Raw genomic sequence first — 16,564 nt, 5'->3', positions numbered from 1 at the left:
AGGGCTGCGTGGACGCGGGTTCCTGGGACTGTGCGCGGGCAGCTGGATAACCGGAGTAGCGTGGTGAGAATGGCTGGGGGAAGGGGAGGCCTCCAAGAGCCTGGCTTTCCCGGGACGTCCCATCTGCGGAGCATTGCTCCAGCTCGTGTTCTCTGGCTTTGACTCCAGCTCCAGGAATTCGTCCTCTTGCAATCCTCCCCGCCCCCACTAACTTTCCAGATGGGAAGGTAAAAAGTTACGACAACTTAGATGGAGTGAGTTAGCTTCTTGCCAAAGTTTAGTAACAGGCCCTGAGGAGGTGGAGGCTGGATCGGGTATGTGTGGTGGGTTGGGGTGGGTAGGAAGGAGGGGGCATTGTGTGATTCCAGCGGTTTGCAGTGACATTGCCACCAGAGTCTGTTAGGACACCGTTTCTGCTGGGCTTTTTTATTCTTGATGACCGCGGCAGTAATTTTCCACAATTAACGATCCGTTCCACTATTGGTCTCATCCTGAGCTAAATTGCCTATAATGAGTTATTCTTTGCCTTCGCTGGGGGTGGGGTGGTGGGTGGCGGGGAGCACACCTGCAGGACGAAACTTCTAGAGGAAGACAGCCGGTTTGGTCTTTTGAGGCAAAGTTCTGAGACACTTCGACTCTGAGTATGATAGAAGTCAGTGCACTACAGAACTTTGTCTCTAGAGGCTGTGGTCGCCGCCTCCCCGCGAGGGCCCTGGACGCCAAGCTGGTGGCCCTGTTGGCCACGTCGTTGCACCTTTCCTTTGGGGGAGGGGCAGGCCAGAGGGGACCACAGAGCCCTGAGAAGAACTTGACTAACCGCCTTGAAGCCAATGGGTTAGATCTCATAAAGGGAGTATTCACCTCCCCCCACACTTTCTTCTTACCTTGGTGGACTTCTGATTTTATCCCCCCCCCCCCGGTATTTTAAAAATACTAAAACAATCTGGCTTCACTTATTGAGCAAAGAGAGGAGGACCACACGTTTATTGATGGGTGTGTTGGTGTGTTCAAGCTGTACCCTTAAAGAAGGAAATGCATTTGTGCCAAAGCCACAGATACTCAAATGTCCTGTTAGATAAACCAGCCTGCAAGGACCCGGTTTGGGGATTCAGTTTCAGTTCTGAGTCTGATTTAGGCCTGATTCACTTTTCTTTTCTTTCCTTTTTTTTTTAAGTGGGTTTTGTTAATGGAAAAGAAGTACGTTTTCTAAGAAAGCATTTTGACAGTCATTTATGAGGATAGTGTTTATACTTTGGGGTTGTGAGGTACTTTACATGGAGAGACTGCTCTCCTGGACCCTAATGGAATGTGGGTTGTGGTTGGCAAGTTGCAGTTAATCGGCTGCTCTGTGCAGGGGGCAGTGACTGGCATTGAACTGTGTCTTGTTCTGTGGTCATTGCCCTAGTTTGAATTGATGAGCATTTGGCTGGAGAGCTGGTGGAGTCCAGGAATTACAAAACCTTTATTAACAAAGTCACTCATCTGACACATGCATTCTGGGTGCCAGGCTGTGACACCTGGGATGAGCAAGAAGGCACGAAGCCTCCTTTGGTGATCCCGGGCAAGTAAATTCCTAAAGGACCGCCAGGCACAGTTTGTAGAATGCTTCATAAGCCTTGGGGTTACATGTTCTGTGTCTCTGGGAAGCCTTGATTTTAAAAAACAAAAGTTCACCACCGATATCGCAGTTTAGCGCTGAGGTAATGGAGGGAGAGGGAAAGTATTGGAGCCTCCTGGAGGGACTTTGCAGTTGGTTTTCTCTCGTGTGTGGCCCCCAGAGCCCAGGTGTTCTTCTGAGACCATCACCCATTCTCCTCCTTTCCCATCTGTCGTTGAGCTTCGTCTCTTAGCCTTTCTACCCAAAAGGTAGCTAATTCTATATTTGCAGTTAAATAAAGTAATCCAAACTCAGGTTCTTTTTGTTTTCATTCAAGATACAAGGTATGCTTCCTGGTAAGGAGGATTTTCTTTCCTGGCTTTTGTGATAGAAAGTGTCTACAAGATACTGTGTAACCAACTTTGTAAGAGAATGCCCGTGGCCTTTGGAGGGTGTGGGTGAAGTGGTTGGCTGGGACTGTGGTCATCCGGTCAGGACTTGAAGTAAGAGCAAGGGTTGAGTTCCCCCACTGAATCCATCTGGTTATAAAAATGATTTGGTTAAAAGTCTTGCTTTGTCTCCTGCCTGTGGCCATGAGTTAATTAAAAGACCAGCCAGATAGGAAGGCTTGTGTCTTACGCTGGTGGCGTAGGGCCCAGGAGTAGGGCCCAGCAGGCTGGATGTGCCATCAAGTTGACATTTTTTTCGTAGACCTTAGTCATTGAGTGACCAGAACCTTGATACCGACTGAACATCAGGTGTTAGGGGCTGGGGGTACAGCTGCATGCAAAATCAGCTCAGATCTCCATCCTGGAGTTCATTCCCATGTTCAAGGTGGACAGTGCCACCAGCATCCAGAAGGTTGGTAAGCATGGCAGGGATGAGCTGAAAGGCAATGCTGGGAAGGCCATTTGTTATTTTAACCCAGCTTGCTGAGCCAAAGGGCACTGCCACCAGCAACCCAGTTTACATAGCCCAGGCTCCATTACCAGAAAATGAACTGAATGAAAGGTACAGCTGAATTATGCCATTGAACACCAGTAACCTTTCATTATTTTTAAAACATTTTTAACCTCAAATGCAAAGGTTGGGAACTATGGGCATGGTTCTAGGAGATATCTGGAGCAAGGATCTAGGGCACTATGCCACTGGGCCACAGGTTCTTGGTTGATTAAGTCTAGGATTTTGGGTACTTTTGGAGTCCAAAATAATTGATTCTAAAAGCTCATGTACTCAGATACTCCTTGGGGACTTCTAAACTTACTTTAATGGCCTATCTGTGGGAATATGCACATGATTATCAATGCCCTGGGAGGCCAGAGACATGGGTTTCCCCTGGAGCTGGAATTACAAGCAGCTGTGAATTGCCCAACATGGGTGATGGGGACTGAACTTGGGTCTTCTGCAAGTGCAGCATACACTTTTAGCCTCGAACCATCTCTCTAGCCCCTCAGAAAGTCTTTAAATCACTGGAAACGGAGTGGACACTCTTCTCGGGCTGTCCAGGAGCTGGCCACAGGTGTGCCGCCATTAGGTCCATGTGTGGAGTTCTGGAAGCACCAACTTGCTTAGCTCCTCATTAGGAGACCTAAGGTGTCCTTGATGGACAGTACATAGAGTAATTACAGGGGCTTCCTTGGGGTGATCACTACAGACACAGGTTGAAGTCTTAAAAATGCAAAGGCTACAAGTAGGGGGAAATGACAGAACTTTGGTCACACTGCTGTAGGTGACAGATAAGAACTAGAAACCCACATGGCCCGATGCAGGAAGACAGTGTCCCTTCAGCAGACCTCTGGTAATCCTGGTGAGGATTCCCATGAATATGAGCCACAAGTTCATTAGCTGGACGCTAGGGAAATTAGCAGAGGCTTCGCCTGAGGAAAAAGCCACCACCAAGATGGCCTCTTTACTCTGCTCCTTAGCCTTTCTCTTCTTGCTAGTTCACAGGAAAATAAGCCAATGTGATTACACAGCGATTGAACCCCAGCACACAGTTGTACAGTACTTAATTTGTGGTGAGTATTAGAAGCATTCATATGCCAAATCCTTGTAGCTGTTCATTCCCGTGTCACAGGTAGGGAAGCTGAGGAATAAACATGAAGTAATTTAACCCAGGCTGAAAGTCTGGCAGAAGTTAGGCACAAACCATGTGTTGGTTTTAATGTCAATTTGCCATAGATTGGAATCACGAGTAGGGAGCCTCACCTAAGGAATTGTCCTGGTTGCTTTAGTGTGAGAACTAAAACTTCGGTTTTGATTTGTTTCTCTGTTGCTGTGATAAAACATCGATCACAAGCAACTTGGGGGATGAAAGTGCTTGTTTGACTTACAAGTCACGGTCTGTCGTCAATGGAAGCCAAGGCAGGAGCTGAAGGAGAGACCATGGAGGCGTGTCCCTCCTGCCTTGCTTGGTTCATTCTACAGCCCAGACCCACCTGCTTAGGGATGGCATTGTCCACTGTGGTCTGGGCCGTCCTACACAAGTCAGCAATCAGGAGAATACTGCCCACCCCCAACATGCCCTCAGACCAACCTGAGGGAGGCAGTCCCTCTGCTGAGGCTCTTTTTTCCCAGGTGTGTCAAATCGACAGACAAGACAGATCAGCCACCACACCCAGCATTCAGGGGGGCTCTTGTCTGTTCCGAATAGTTGTGTTGTAGAGCAGCAGTCTTCAACCTGGGGGTCCCCCCATCAGATATTTACATTATGATTCATAACAGCAAAATCACAGTTATGTATTAGCAATGGGAATAATTTTATGGTTGGGGGTCATCACGGCATGAGGAGCTGTGTTAAAGGGTCTCAGCTTTAGAAAGGTTGTGAACCACTGCAAGCAGTGGGTATTGTTTCCAGATCTGACAATAGTGCTATAAAGCCTGGGAGTCTGGATGTAAAATTAACGGTGCCGAGTCCCGGGTATTTGCTCCATGCAGATGTCTTGTTTTCCAAGGTGGGGATAGCACTGCTTTGGAGCTTGTTGTGCTGTTTTGGGCGGATTGCCCACATTGCCACTGGGCAGAATTGAATGTTAGAGAGAGAGAATAGCAATTTCTTCAACAGGTGTCCTGGTTAATATGAAAAAGTAATAGAAGTAGGAAATAAACTGCATTAATGTGTTCATTCAACATCCTCTGAGCTCTTAACAGGCATCGGAAACCTTGGGTGTGCCATTTCAGGGAAGGTACAGACACAGAATGCTGCTCCGTCAATTCGAAATGTCCAGCGAGGCTTCCCGAAGGAAATGATGATGGAGCTGAACCCTAAACACCTGGAGAGGGAAGGAAGGGCTCTCTAGTTACTGGAAGAGCCCAGTGCAGACTCATGGAGCTATGCACCAGTGTGGTGTGCTTAGGAATTAGCAAGCCTTTACATGTGGCATGTGGGAGCAACAGGAAGCAAAGCTCTGGAGATGGGTTGGAGAAAACTATGAGCGCCTTGTGTGTTACATTTAAAAGTTTGAACTGGTCCTGAAAGCCACGGGGAGCAATGAAAGATCTTAAACACAGAAAACGCCCACCAACCCTGCTTTTGTAGAAACATTCTGGCGTCATGAGAGGGAGCAGTGTTTGGAAGCAGAATCCCAGTTAGGAAGCCCTTAGAGAAGCATTGGGCGGACACGATGGCAGCCAGAGGTGTGCGTAGGAGGAGAGCAGGAAGACCTACCTGGCATGGCCACATAGAAGAACACCCAAGGAAACTTGCTGGTGAGGCCTTTCCGTATGCGTTCCTGGTAATACTAGCCCAAAAGAGACACTGTCACTCAAGCACACTGTGGATAAAATGTCCAAACCTTAACTTTGCTTGACTGTAATCATCAGTTAATTCTGGAAGTGTGATATTAGAAATGTTTCTTTACCCCTTGGTTGGCATATTAGAGATAATACTTAGTTGGTGAAATCTAAAGAATAGCCTATTGCCAAAGCGTATCGAAGACACAGGATATAAAAAGTATCTGAGCTGCGGGTGGAGGCTAGGGTAGGTGGAGGCTGGGGAGGGTTTTAGTAAGGAATAGTCCAAAGCAATGGTTCTGAACCTCCCTTTAATCCAGTTCCTCATGCTGGGTGACCTCCAACCATAAAATCATTTTCGTTGCTATGTTGTAATTAATTTTGCTACTGTTGTGAATTGTAATATAAATATCTGTGTTTTCAGGTGGTCTTAGGTGACCCCTGGGGGTCATTGGACCCCCAGGCTGAGAACTGCTGGTCTAAAGGATGAGGGTGGCCTCACAGACCAGGGTAAGGCTGAACCAGGGAGGAAGCGTGGGCAGCTGGTACCACTCAGCTCTCCAGTGGGGAGAGGAGGTTCCATGGGAATGGAGGCTGTAGGAGATGGCTGTCCACCTCCTACTGGTGGAAGTGACAGCCTTTGGTGGGGCATGCAGCCACAGTCAGCCTGGGAGGGGGGGAGCTGGGGAGTGCACACTTAGTGCTCCTCCAGGCTCCTCCAGCACAGCTGGAGACTAGGGGCAGTTAGCACACCTGAACAGCCCTTGGTGGCCAGTGTGAACAGTGATCTGAAGGCCATAGGGGGAATTGTCATGTCAGTTTTATTGTCTTGATTACCAAGTGAAACATAAAGAGAATTATAAGATCAATCAACTGGGGTTTTATTAAAAGCTCAGGTGTCTGCATCTAGATTTCTTTTTTTTTTTGCCACATAGTATAATCATCATCTGTGTCATCAGAGGCATAAATTACAGGTTCAGTAATTAAAGAACATTTTTGTATTTATGTGTAGAAGTGTTATGTATATATGTATGTATATATACTACATGCATACCTGTTGCTTTTGGAAGAGGGTTCAGTTCCTCTGGAACTGAAGTTATAGATGTTTATGAGCCAAATGAACGAAACCTTGGTCCTTTGCCAGAGCAGCAAGTGCTCTTAGCCGCTGAGTCATCTCTCCTGCCCAAGTGCAGTCCAGTCTTGTCTCTGCCGTCAAGTCGCTGACACCCGCACGGGTTTGATGCTAAGACTTTTTTCTCCATTTCCTTAAGGTAATTTTACACTACATAATACATGCCGTTTTCGGGAAGGATTCAGATGCCTGAGTGCCTTCACAGTGTTGGCCATGTAATTAGCACTATCACCCACCTCCAGAAACGTATTCTTATTATGTCAAATTGCAGGTCTGTCCATGTTTAACAATAACACCTGAAGACAATGAGGTTTCGTTGCCCACACAAGGAGGGACCAACGGAGTGAATTTCTGTGAGCATAAGACTTATCAGACATTGGTTTTTAAGAGGCATCTGAATGAATCATTTCAAAGAAGCATTCCAAACCAGTGGCCCATGGATGAGTTTCTGATGGGTCCAAAACTTGCTCTCTTCTTTTCTCAGAGAGACCACACAGCACCTAAGACAACTGTAATCCTTAGGCTGAAAGTGACGGGCTTTGAGCAACATTGCCCCCTGACCCCAGTGTGCCCTAAAATGCGATCAGTTCTTGCCTGCAATGTGATATGAGGAAGGCTGAGAAGCATGCTCTGGCAGATGTCTGTCTTCAGCCTGGATGGACTTCTGAGTTCATGTTTAATTCAGTATCATCTGCGTGCATCAGTAGACGGGTACCTGATGGAGAGCTGCACCAAATAAGCCTCACCTTCCATGGCAAGAAAGCCCCCATTCCAGATGATGGAAGGTATAACCAGGACTTTGAAACTCCTCTGCATCATGATAGAAGGAGAAACAGGCTAGTTTGTGGTTCCTTGCACAATAAAATCTGTACATTGCCTTTGAACCAGCAATTCATCTTGTGTTTGTTAGCATGCTCTTGACACTAATATAAGCCTAATTTAGCTCAATTACCTGAAAGAAAACCACTTCTAAGAGGACCAGAGGTAGGGAGGCTCCAGGGTTAGTTAGGTCGGCTGCTTGGTGCTTTGCAGTTCTGAGTTCATTCTGTTCCTCCTCTCCCATTCTCGGCTTCTTTGCCTGGCTATCTTACTAGATTTTCTGGTGGCCAAAGGCAGATGCAACACTCTGCATGATGGATTTGCAGGATGTCCCTGTGTGCCTTGCTTTTATTTATTTTTTTCTAAGACCACCGACCACTCTCTGCTATTTCCCACAGAGCAGAATTGCACTGGATGCCCAGGCATTAACCAATCATCGTAGTGGGAATGGAATCATTCTAGTTGACCTAAACCAATCAAGACTCGAGTCTGAGGCCTGGGGCTTTGAGTGAACAAAAACTGAGTTTGTTCTATTAGTACTAGCAAAGAAGAGCTGGAGAGATGCCTCTTGGGAAGTGAATAGCAGGGTCTGCTGAAGGGCCACTAAGGGAGCAGACTCACAAAACTGCAGCTCCGTGGAGACTGACACTCTTCGATGTGTCATCTTCAAACGCAAAACTTTATAATTAAGATGTCCATTGATCAAGGGAGAGTTAAAATCTGACTCAGCCACTCAGTGAAAAGTGAAAGGGACACAAGAGCAGTCAACACGGACGATGAAGGAAGTGTCTCCAATGAAGAGAATGCCATAGAACGACAAACCGGTCTGATCCACTTGCATCTCTGGTGTGCAGTCAGGGGCATGTGGGCTTAAAACAAACTTTTAAGTAGACTTTTCTAGCTGGTGCGAGGGGATTAGAGCTTTGACTCTTATGATGGTTTGAATGAGAATGGTCCCATAGGCTCCTATGTTTGATGACTTGGTCCCCAGTTGATAGAACTACTTGGGAATGACTATGACATGTGGCCTTTGCTGGACAAGGCATGTTAGGCTTCAGAAGATTTAGACCATTCTGAGTGTCTGTCTGTCTCCCCCCATTCCCTCTGTGATGTGGGATGTCCTTCTGTATACTGCAAATGTGTTGACTTTATTGATTGATGAATAAAGCTGATTTGGCCTGTGGCAGGGCAGACTATAGCTAGGTGGGAAATCCAAGCAGAGCTGTAGAGAGAAAGAAGGTGGAGTCGGAAGAGAAGCCGCCAGCCACCAATGGAGCAAGATTAGAAAATGGGGCAACACCACGACTATGTGGCAGTACATAGATTAATAGAAATGGGTTAATTTAAATGTAAGGGCTAGCTAGTAATAAGCCTGAGCCATCAGCCAAACGTTAAACATTCATACTAAGCCTCTGAGTGATTATTTTATAAGCGGCTGTGGGACTGATGGGCGGGACAGAGAAATGCCCAGTTACACCTTTGCCACAAGGTTGTGGATCAGGATGTGAGCTCACAGCTGTACCTCCACTCTGACATCATGGACTCTCACCCTCTGAAACCAGAAGCCAAATTAAGAACTTTCTTTTATACCTTGCTTTGGTCAGGTGTTTTTACAACAGCAATAGAAAAGTAACTAAGATGACTCAAGTGTTATATGTTTTTTATTGTGGTTTAAAAATGATATTTCTCTTGGTGACTGGAGAGGTGGTTCTGTGGTTAAGAAGGCTTTTATTTTTCCAGAGGACCCGGTTGGGTTCCTAATATCTACATGGCACAGCTCACAACCTGCTGTAACTCCAGCTCTAGAGATCTGATGTCTCCTCCTACTTCCACAGCATTGGCACACTTGTGACACATATACACACACACACACACACACACTTGTTTTTACTCTTAAAAATACTTAAAATTAAAAATGCTTTAAGATACTTTTTAAAAAAAATTCACTCTTGTGATTAGAAAATAAGTTTGCCATATGAGTAGCTGTCAAATAGAAAATAACACAGTGACATTACATTAGCAATAGCTCACCGGAACACATCTCCCATGTTCTATGTATAAAGAAGCGTGTTCCAACGTTACTATCTTTACCCACATCAGGCACAGTAATCTTTAGTGTTAACAGTTTGGCCTCTGGAGTTGAACTCCCTGAAGTGGTAGCTAACTACATGTGGTATTTAAATTTAAGTTCATCAAAGGTTAAATAAGATTTGAAAATCACTTCCTTAGTCACATTATAGTATTCAACAGGTCTGGTGCAGTGCCAAACACCTATAACCCCAGTTTCTTTGGAGGTTGACAGGAGGATCACGTGAGTGTAGGAGCTTTAAGTCAGCCTGGGTGACACAGAAAGATGTCCTTTAAAAAGCAAAAAGACTGCATGCATGCATGAATGGACGAGTGAAAAAAATGCCCAGCACACATGGTTTGAGGCTACCTTGTTGGAAAGCGTGGTTTCCATCACAGAGAAGCCCAGTGGACACTTTGTGGCAGGTCACTGCCTTGTGTCCAGGCGCAGGGTTAGTCTTTTCATAGCTACATGGCTTGTGCAGACATTTTACCTCTTTGCACTCAGCTTCCCAGCCACTAAAGTGCTCAGGATGGTTGTGTGTAGCTCACAGACTTGCCCGGCAGATTACATTTGCTTAGTGCCTTTCTTGCACTCGGTGAGTTTTCAATAAAGTTACTTATTACATCGCCATTAGGAACCGCTATGGTGTGGATATGGTTTCTCCTTCAAAGGCTTATGTCCTGGAAGCCTGGTCTCTGATGGTGACAGGAATGTAAGAGATGGAGGCTAGTAGAAGGTGATTAGGTCACACGGCCCTACCCCCAGAGTGGGTTAATGTCAAGAGACTGAGTTAGTTTTCTCCGAAGTGGAACCCTTTTGGAGGGAGGGAGTTAGGTCTGTCCTCTCTTGCACACAGGCCCCTGATACAAGCCTGGGTCCTTCCCTCGTTCTGCCATGTTGGCATGTCACCAGATGCTGAGCAGATGCTAGCACCATGTTCCGGCACTTTCTTACCTCTAGAACTGTAAGCCAAAACGAACCTCTCTTACCTATGACTTATCCGGTCTTTGGCATTTTGCTACAGTAATGGGAAGTGGGCTCACACAGGAACTTCTTCGCTTCACTGACTCAGCACTTGGTGCAGGGTGCAGACATTAGGCCATCATTCTGTGGTTGAGTGGGGTTTCCCTGTCACCCGAGAAGCGCCGGGAGCCACGGCCAGTTCTCTTTCCAGGGCTTACTGTTCCTGGGTGTCTAGTCTGTCAGAGGCCTTCCCTGGTGCCCTGGCTGGTCCTTCTCAGTGCCTTGGAACAGAGCCATTGCTTCACAAAGGCCTGTGAGCTTTCAAATTCATATTCTCGTCCATTCCCACGGTCTCCTCTTTCCTGCACTCTCTCCTTTGTCCACACCTCTTTCAGTGGCAAGAGGTCCGGAGAGAAGACAACAGTGGAATTTGCTAGTAGCCAGGTACCGCATTTTCTGTGGTGTTTGAACCCTCCTGGTTTCTACTTGTGGAATAGTACCTCTGAAGAAAGTCACTTGTGACCCAATTAAGGAAGGGAGCCCTTGCCAGAGGACCAAACAGGAAGAGGTAGTTATCTTGAGAGGCTTCTAATCAGTTAAAAGTTACCCTGTGTCTCCCCGGCAGGTTGGTTTGCAGGACACTTGGGTATGGGAGGCCTCATGGGAAAGTATGAGGGACTGGGGAGCTCAGGGGAAGAGGCTAGGGGCTGTTTACACTCAGGTTGGGAAGGGCTGGCGTCTCTCATAGACTTCCGAGGGGAGCTGGGTCTTCAGCTGTGGAAGCGGCAGCGGCTAGAAGGCCCGCAGACTCCCTTCCCCGACAGCGGCACCACAGGCTATCAGATAGGTGTGCTCTGTCCTCCAGGCGAGGGGGACCTCCCACAGCTGAGGGGCCTTGCTTTGTGCTTCTTTCTGAACCCCACTCCCAGTTGCCTGCAGTTTTCCAGTGAGTTGACATCTGTGCAATTTTCATGAGCTGTGGAAAACTTGTAGACTCTATTCAGTCTTCCAAAGTCAGTCTCTCCCCATCTCTTCCCCTCCCTCCTCCCGTGTCTCTGGGGGGTGGGGGGGGGAGGAAAAACAACTGATAGAGCCCTTTGAAAGGCCACCGGGAACTGGTTTGTTAGGGTGCTGTGCTGCTGTGGCCGGGGATCAGAGAGAAAAGCGAGGCTCACTCTCTGCCTTAAGCCTCTGACGTGAGCAGCTGATAAGGTTTAACTGGACGGCTGGGAACTGGAAGCTGAGTTCAGCCAAGTTGTTTGGTTGTAGAGGAACGAAAATCATTGGAGGCCCAGGTCTGTACAATAGGTTCCTGAGAATTTACCTTAGAAAGGTATGTTTGAGAAGAAGTCTGGAGCATAGTAGGAGGCTTCTTGCCTGTATTTCTTTCTCCCCAAGCCTAATGGTGAGGTTTCCTTTCTTACCTGAAAGAGGATTTATTGAAAGGAAGGGGCTGGGGAAGGAGCTCAGTATTATAGATAGCACTTGGCTGTGTGTGTGTGTGTGTGTGTGTGTGTGTGAGAGAGAGAGAGAGAGGGGGGGAGGGAGGGAGGGAGGGGGAGAGACAGAGAGGAGAGAGAAGGGGGAAGGAGGAAGGGAAGGAGGGAGGAAAGGAGGGGGAGGGAAGGGGAGAGGGAGAGGGATAGAGGCAGAGACAGAGACAGAGAGCTCACAATGCCTAGAATGTTTGCCACGCAGCCTCCATGTTAAGCCTCCCACTTGGCAGATCTATTTGTGTGATTTGGTTCTCACACCCAGCACTGCCCCAGGCACATAGTGGCCATTCCACGACCACAGATATTTGAAACTCTTGAGTGAGTTTGTGGGTCCTTCTATCTCTGACTCTTTCTCTCTGCATCTTGACTTTGAGAGTTAATATGATTTCTGTGTTCACCACCGCTGTTGGCTTGCAGCTCAGATGGCCACGCCCTTCCAGGCATCTGCTTTCTAAGCTCCTCTGTGGAGGGGGTTAAGCACTCGTGTCTCACCCAGCATTTTTGTGTAGGTTGATTCTGGTTTGGGAAGTGTCCGGCCCAGAATGATGACAATGAAAGAATCTCTTCTTCCTGAAGCCAGGGCTTCTCCCCTGAACAACTGTGATCTAGGCAGACTACTCAGACTAGGGCTAAGGTTGAGGCTTAGCCTAGGGCAAGGCTAACCTGAGGCACAGGAAGGCTTTGTAAAGGAACCTGCTGTTTGTCCTCAACTTTCCTGTAAACTCCCACAGCAGACTAAATCAGAATCTTCTGGACTTGGTTTTGTTCTGTTGTTTTGTTTTATAAATGATTTATTTTTATTCTATGTGCGTTGATGTTTTGCCAGCATATGTGTCTGGGTGAGGGTGTCAGATCCCTGGAGCTGGAGTTACAGGCAATTGTGCGCTGCCGGGAGTTGAACCAGGTTCTCTGGAAGAGAGTGGCCAGCGCTGTAACCGCTGAGCCATCTGGTTTTTTCTTCTTTCTACACTTTACCCACTCCTCCTCTTTGCCTTGCAGAGGAGTCAATGCCCTCTGCCGTCCCACGGCTTTCTAAAGTGCCTTACCCAGGGACTAAAAACCTTGATGACATCATAGGGACGGTTCGCCTGACCACACACACTGAATGGCTTCTCATGCCAGGCACAGTTCTGGGAGATGAGACACACAGTCTCTCATCTTGGGACTTCCATCTCCTCAACACTCTTGCCTTATGACCAAGTAGCAAAAAGGTGTTAGACGAGATACTTCTTTTTTTAATTAAGACCCTACAGTTTACAGAGCAGTGATGGTGCATTCTGATGGTGGAGGTCCTTCTGTATGCTGTGAATATGTGTTTCTCTCATTGGTTGATTAATAAGGCTGTTTTGACCAATGGACAGGCAGGATGTTGCTGGACAGGAAGGATAGGCAGGGCTACCAGATGAGGAGAATGCTGGGAAGAATGCAGGGAGTGAGTCACGAGGGAGATGCCATGTAGCTACTGGGAGGATAGGATGCCTGGGCACTTTCCAGTGAGCTCAGACTACATGGAGATACATAGATTAATAGAAATGGGTTAACAATTAAGAGAGACCTAGTCAACAAGAAGCCTGAGCCATCTGCCAAACAGTTCATAATTAATATAAGCCTCTGTGTGTTTATTTGGGACTACATGGCTACAGGACCGGAAGGGACAGAAACCTCTGTCAACAAATGGTGTCCAAACATTTGGTGTGAATTTCCACATAAAACTTGACAAAAGCTTAAAAAGATTTTAAAAAGGTACTGAACACACAGAAACAGAGCTTCAGTGGGCTTCCTAGTCTCCAAGTCTCGTGCAGGTCATGGAGCAGAGACACTGTCAAAATTGAGGTTGAGCACAGAATGGCAGATTCCTGCCTCAGTACACAGAGGCCATCTCCAAACACTGCATTCTGCATGGCAGATTTAGTTTGTACTCATACAGATAAAAAAGGTTTATGAGCAGCATGCTACAAGCTGCTTGATGGTGACACAGACCAGAGTCGAGTCGGTGAGCACAGCTCCCAGATGTAGTGGTAAACGTACCCGGGTAAAGTTGAAAAGCCTAACTGGTTGGAGTCAGTTGCTGCTTTACTCCTGGTCACACTGATTAGCAGATTAAAGACTCATATGGTCAGAAAAAGATAGAGATATACAGTAAAGACTAATTCAGATGAAGAAAAATCTATAAACAATATACAGTGGGTTTAAAAATATACGTAAGCTTGGGAGAGAAAAGAAAAAGGATAGAGAAAGTCCTTAAAAAGAGAAATAGAGTAGCTGGGAGGTGGTGACACATGCCTTTAATCCCAGTACTCCAGAGGCAGAGGCAGGCAGATCTCTGTAATTTCAAGGCCAGCCTGGTCTACAGAGTGAGTTCTAGGACAGCCAAAATACACAGAGAAACCCTGTCTCAAAAAACCCAAAAGAAAAATAAGTAAATAAAAATAAAACAAATAGAATGATAATAATAGTAATAAAGATCATGTAAAGATGGAAAATACACAGAAAGTCTAGATAATGTATGTTATTGTGTTGTCTTTGAATTATTTGATTTCTGAGGAAGGAGCAATAGTTGCTAAAAGACATTTGGTTATAAATGTTGCTGGATTACTCTAACCTAAATATTTTGAAAATGCCTTGACTTCATCAAGTCTAAGGACATGTTACTTTGGAAAAGCTTTTGTTTCCACAGAAAATAAAAAAACTATGGATTCCTTCCAGACTAATATGGTTTAATCAAGCAAGACCCCCAAGCAGTGGCCCAGGTGATCCTATGTCTAGAACAGCTGAGATGATGCAGCTCCACAGACCACTACAGCCAGGATTTGGCCAGGGTTCTGAGTTTTCTCAGAATCCCCTTGGGATTGACAATACCCCTTAACAGCAGGAAGCAGTTTGGAGAGAACAATGCCCAAATTCCCAAATATTGTTTCTAAATGTTTGTTTTCATTAAATGGGGTTGGTTACAAATGGCTAATGATCACAGTTGAACTCTTTCTAAAGAAAAAAGGAAATATCACTTGAAAATGAATACTTTACATTGGTATGGATTTTGGTTTATTGATACAAATTTAAGGTCAGTTTTGTTATATGTATACTTCTACTCTTGTTTAGATATTGTGTTTATATAGCTCTCTTAAAATATATTATATAATTAAAAACAGATTATAGATAGTCACCTATAACTGTCAAAACTTATAGTTATGATAGTTAGGTTCTCTAAATATACAGAGGTATATTTCAAATGGATACAGGTATCCTTCAAAGCCTTTCAAAGACCTACAGAATAAGGCATTTAAAATGGTTTATTAGGGTTTTTCATGACAATGAAACACAGCTGCTCCTGGCAACACCAATTACATAAGAGAGGAAGATGGGCATTGAAGAAACACTGTTAAGTGATGTAGGAGGAAGTCTGATGCCGCCATTAAACATGTGACTTACTAAGTCTATGCCGCCATTAAACATGTGACTTACTAGAGGCGCATACAGATGAGGTAATAAAAGGGCGGTTTACCACACCGCTAACCACACCCACTTTAGGCAGGACTAAAGACGTATACGGCTGGATGTAAAGACGTATACGTACGTAGGCGGAACTACGTCACTAGCCAGGCCCACTTTTGGGCATGGCTAGGGGCGTTACGGGGGAAGGCATAAAAGACAGCGCACAGGAAGTCTCGCTCTCTTTTCCTGGAGTTCGGCTTCCGGTCCAGTCGCTAGCTGAGATCTGCTGGGCTTCTCTGGGTTTGGTAACTTGTGAGTAATTTTCTATATAAAATACTTAGCCTTATTTTCAGTAATTGTGTGTCGCGTATCGTTACAGCATCCGTTGAAGCCAACAAAGTGAAGCCTTTTCCTTGTCAGCCGCTTTGGTTTTTCCCCACCAGTCGCCTGGGCTCTGCCACATTGTAGTCCCCAAATAACAGAGATGCTGTATTAATTATGAAGCTGTTGGCAGTTTGCTTGGTTTCTTACTGGCTATCTCTGACTTAAGTATTTACTCCATAATTGTTAATCTAAGTATTTCTCTTACCGGAGAAAGGTTCCGGACTTCTTACCCCTATGGCAGCTACATCATGGATCCCTGTGTTTCTCCTTCCCAGAATCCTCCTTTACTCCTAGTCCCACCTATCTTGCTTCCCTATTGGCCAACAGTGCTTTATTGACATATACACAGGACTTCCCCATCAAAACTCCTTATGGAGATTGCCTTCAACATGACAGGGATAGCCATTTGGACAAGAAAACTGATCTTGCCTGGACTGCTTGACAGCACGCTGTGCAAAGTAGACAAGCAGGTTACAAAGAAAAGTGACTGATGAATTTGCCAAGGGATGGGATGGTCCTTCAAATTTCCTACATCATCAAAAAAGTCTGCCAGACACTATGACCTACAGGCTGAAGATGGATGTTCTTTCCATTAGAGAGGAACTTTGGATGACTGTCCAGGCAGTGAGATGTCTCTGTCAATTCTAGAGTTTATATATTACCTTCTGAGGTCTTTGATGGAGTTGAAGACAGATAGTTATGGTTATGGTTTTCCTTAGTTATTATAAAAGATAAGTTACATATAAAATTTTAGACTCACAAAGATGGGATAGATGATAGAATATCTTCTGTAAATTGTGCCAAATGTAAATGAGCTAAATATTGTAACTATAATTCATTATATATAATTTTATTATGTTAAGCTTAAAGCCCTCCTTATTTTGACAGAAAAGAGGGGATGGTGGGGGATGTCCTTCTGTATGCTGTGAATATATGTT

The 16,564-nt window shown here is 45.7% G+C and overlaps 1 long non-coding RNA gene across 1 annotated transcript; it reads left to right on the top strand.

Annotated features, from left to right (window-relative positions):
• The first annotated feature begins 582 nt into the window (after window positions 1–582).
• LOC121137028 lies at window positions 583–8,682 on the top strand. Its single transcript, XR_005874237.1, has 2 exons — window positions 583–6,600; window positions 6,733–8,682. It is a non-coding gene; the product is annotated as an uncharacterized LOC121137028 (long non-coding RNA).
• Window positions 8,683–16,564: the final 7,882 nt, after the last annotated feature.

Source organism: Mesocricetus auratus, unplaced genomic scaffold, assembly GCF_017639785.1.
Source record: "Mesocricetus auratus isolate SY011 unplaced genomic scaffold, BCM_Maur_2.0 Super-Scaffold_100676, whole genome shotgun sequence".
Taxonomy (NCBI): Eukaryota; Metazoa; Chordata; class Mammalia; order Rodentia; family Cricetidae; genus Mesocricetus; species Mesocricetus auratus.
This window is presented reverse-complemented; position numbering and strand designations above follow the sequence as displayed.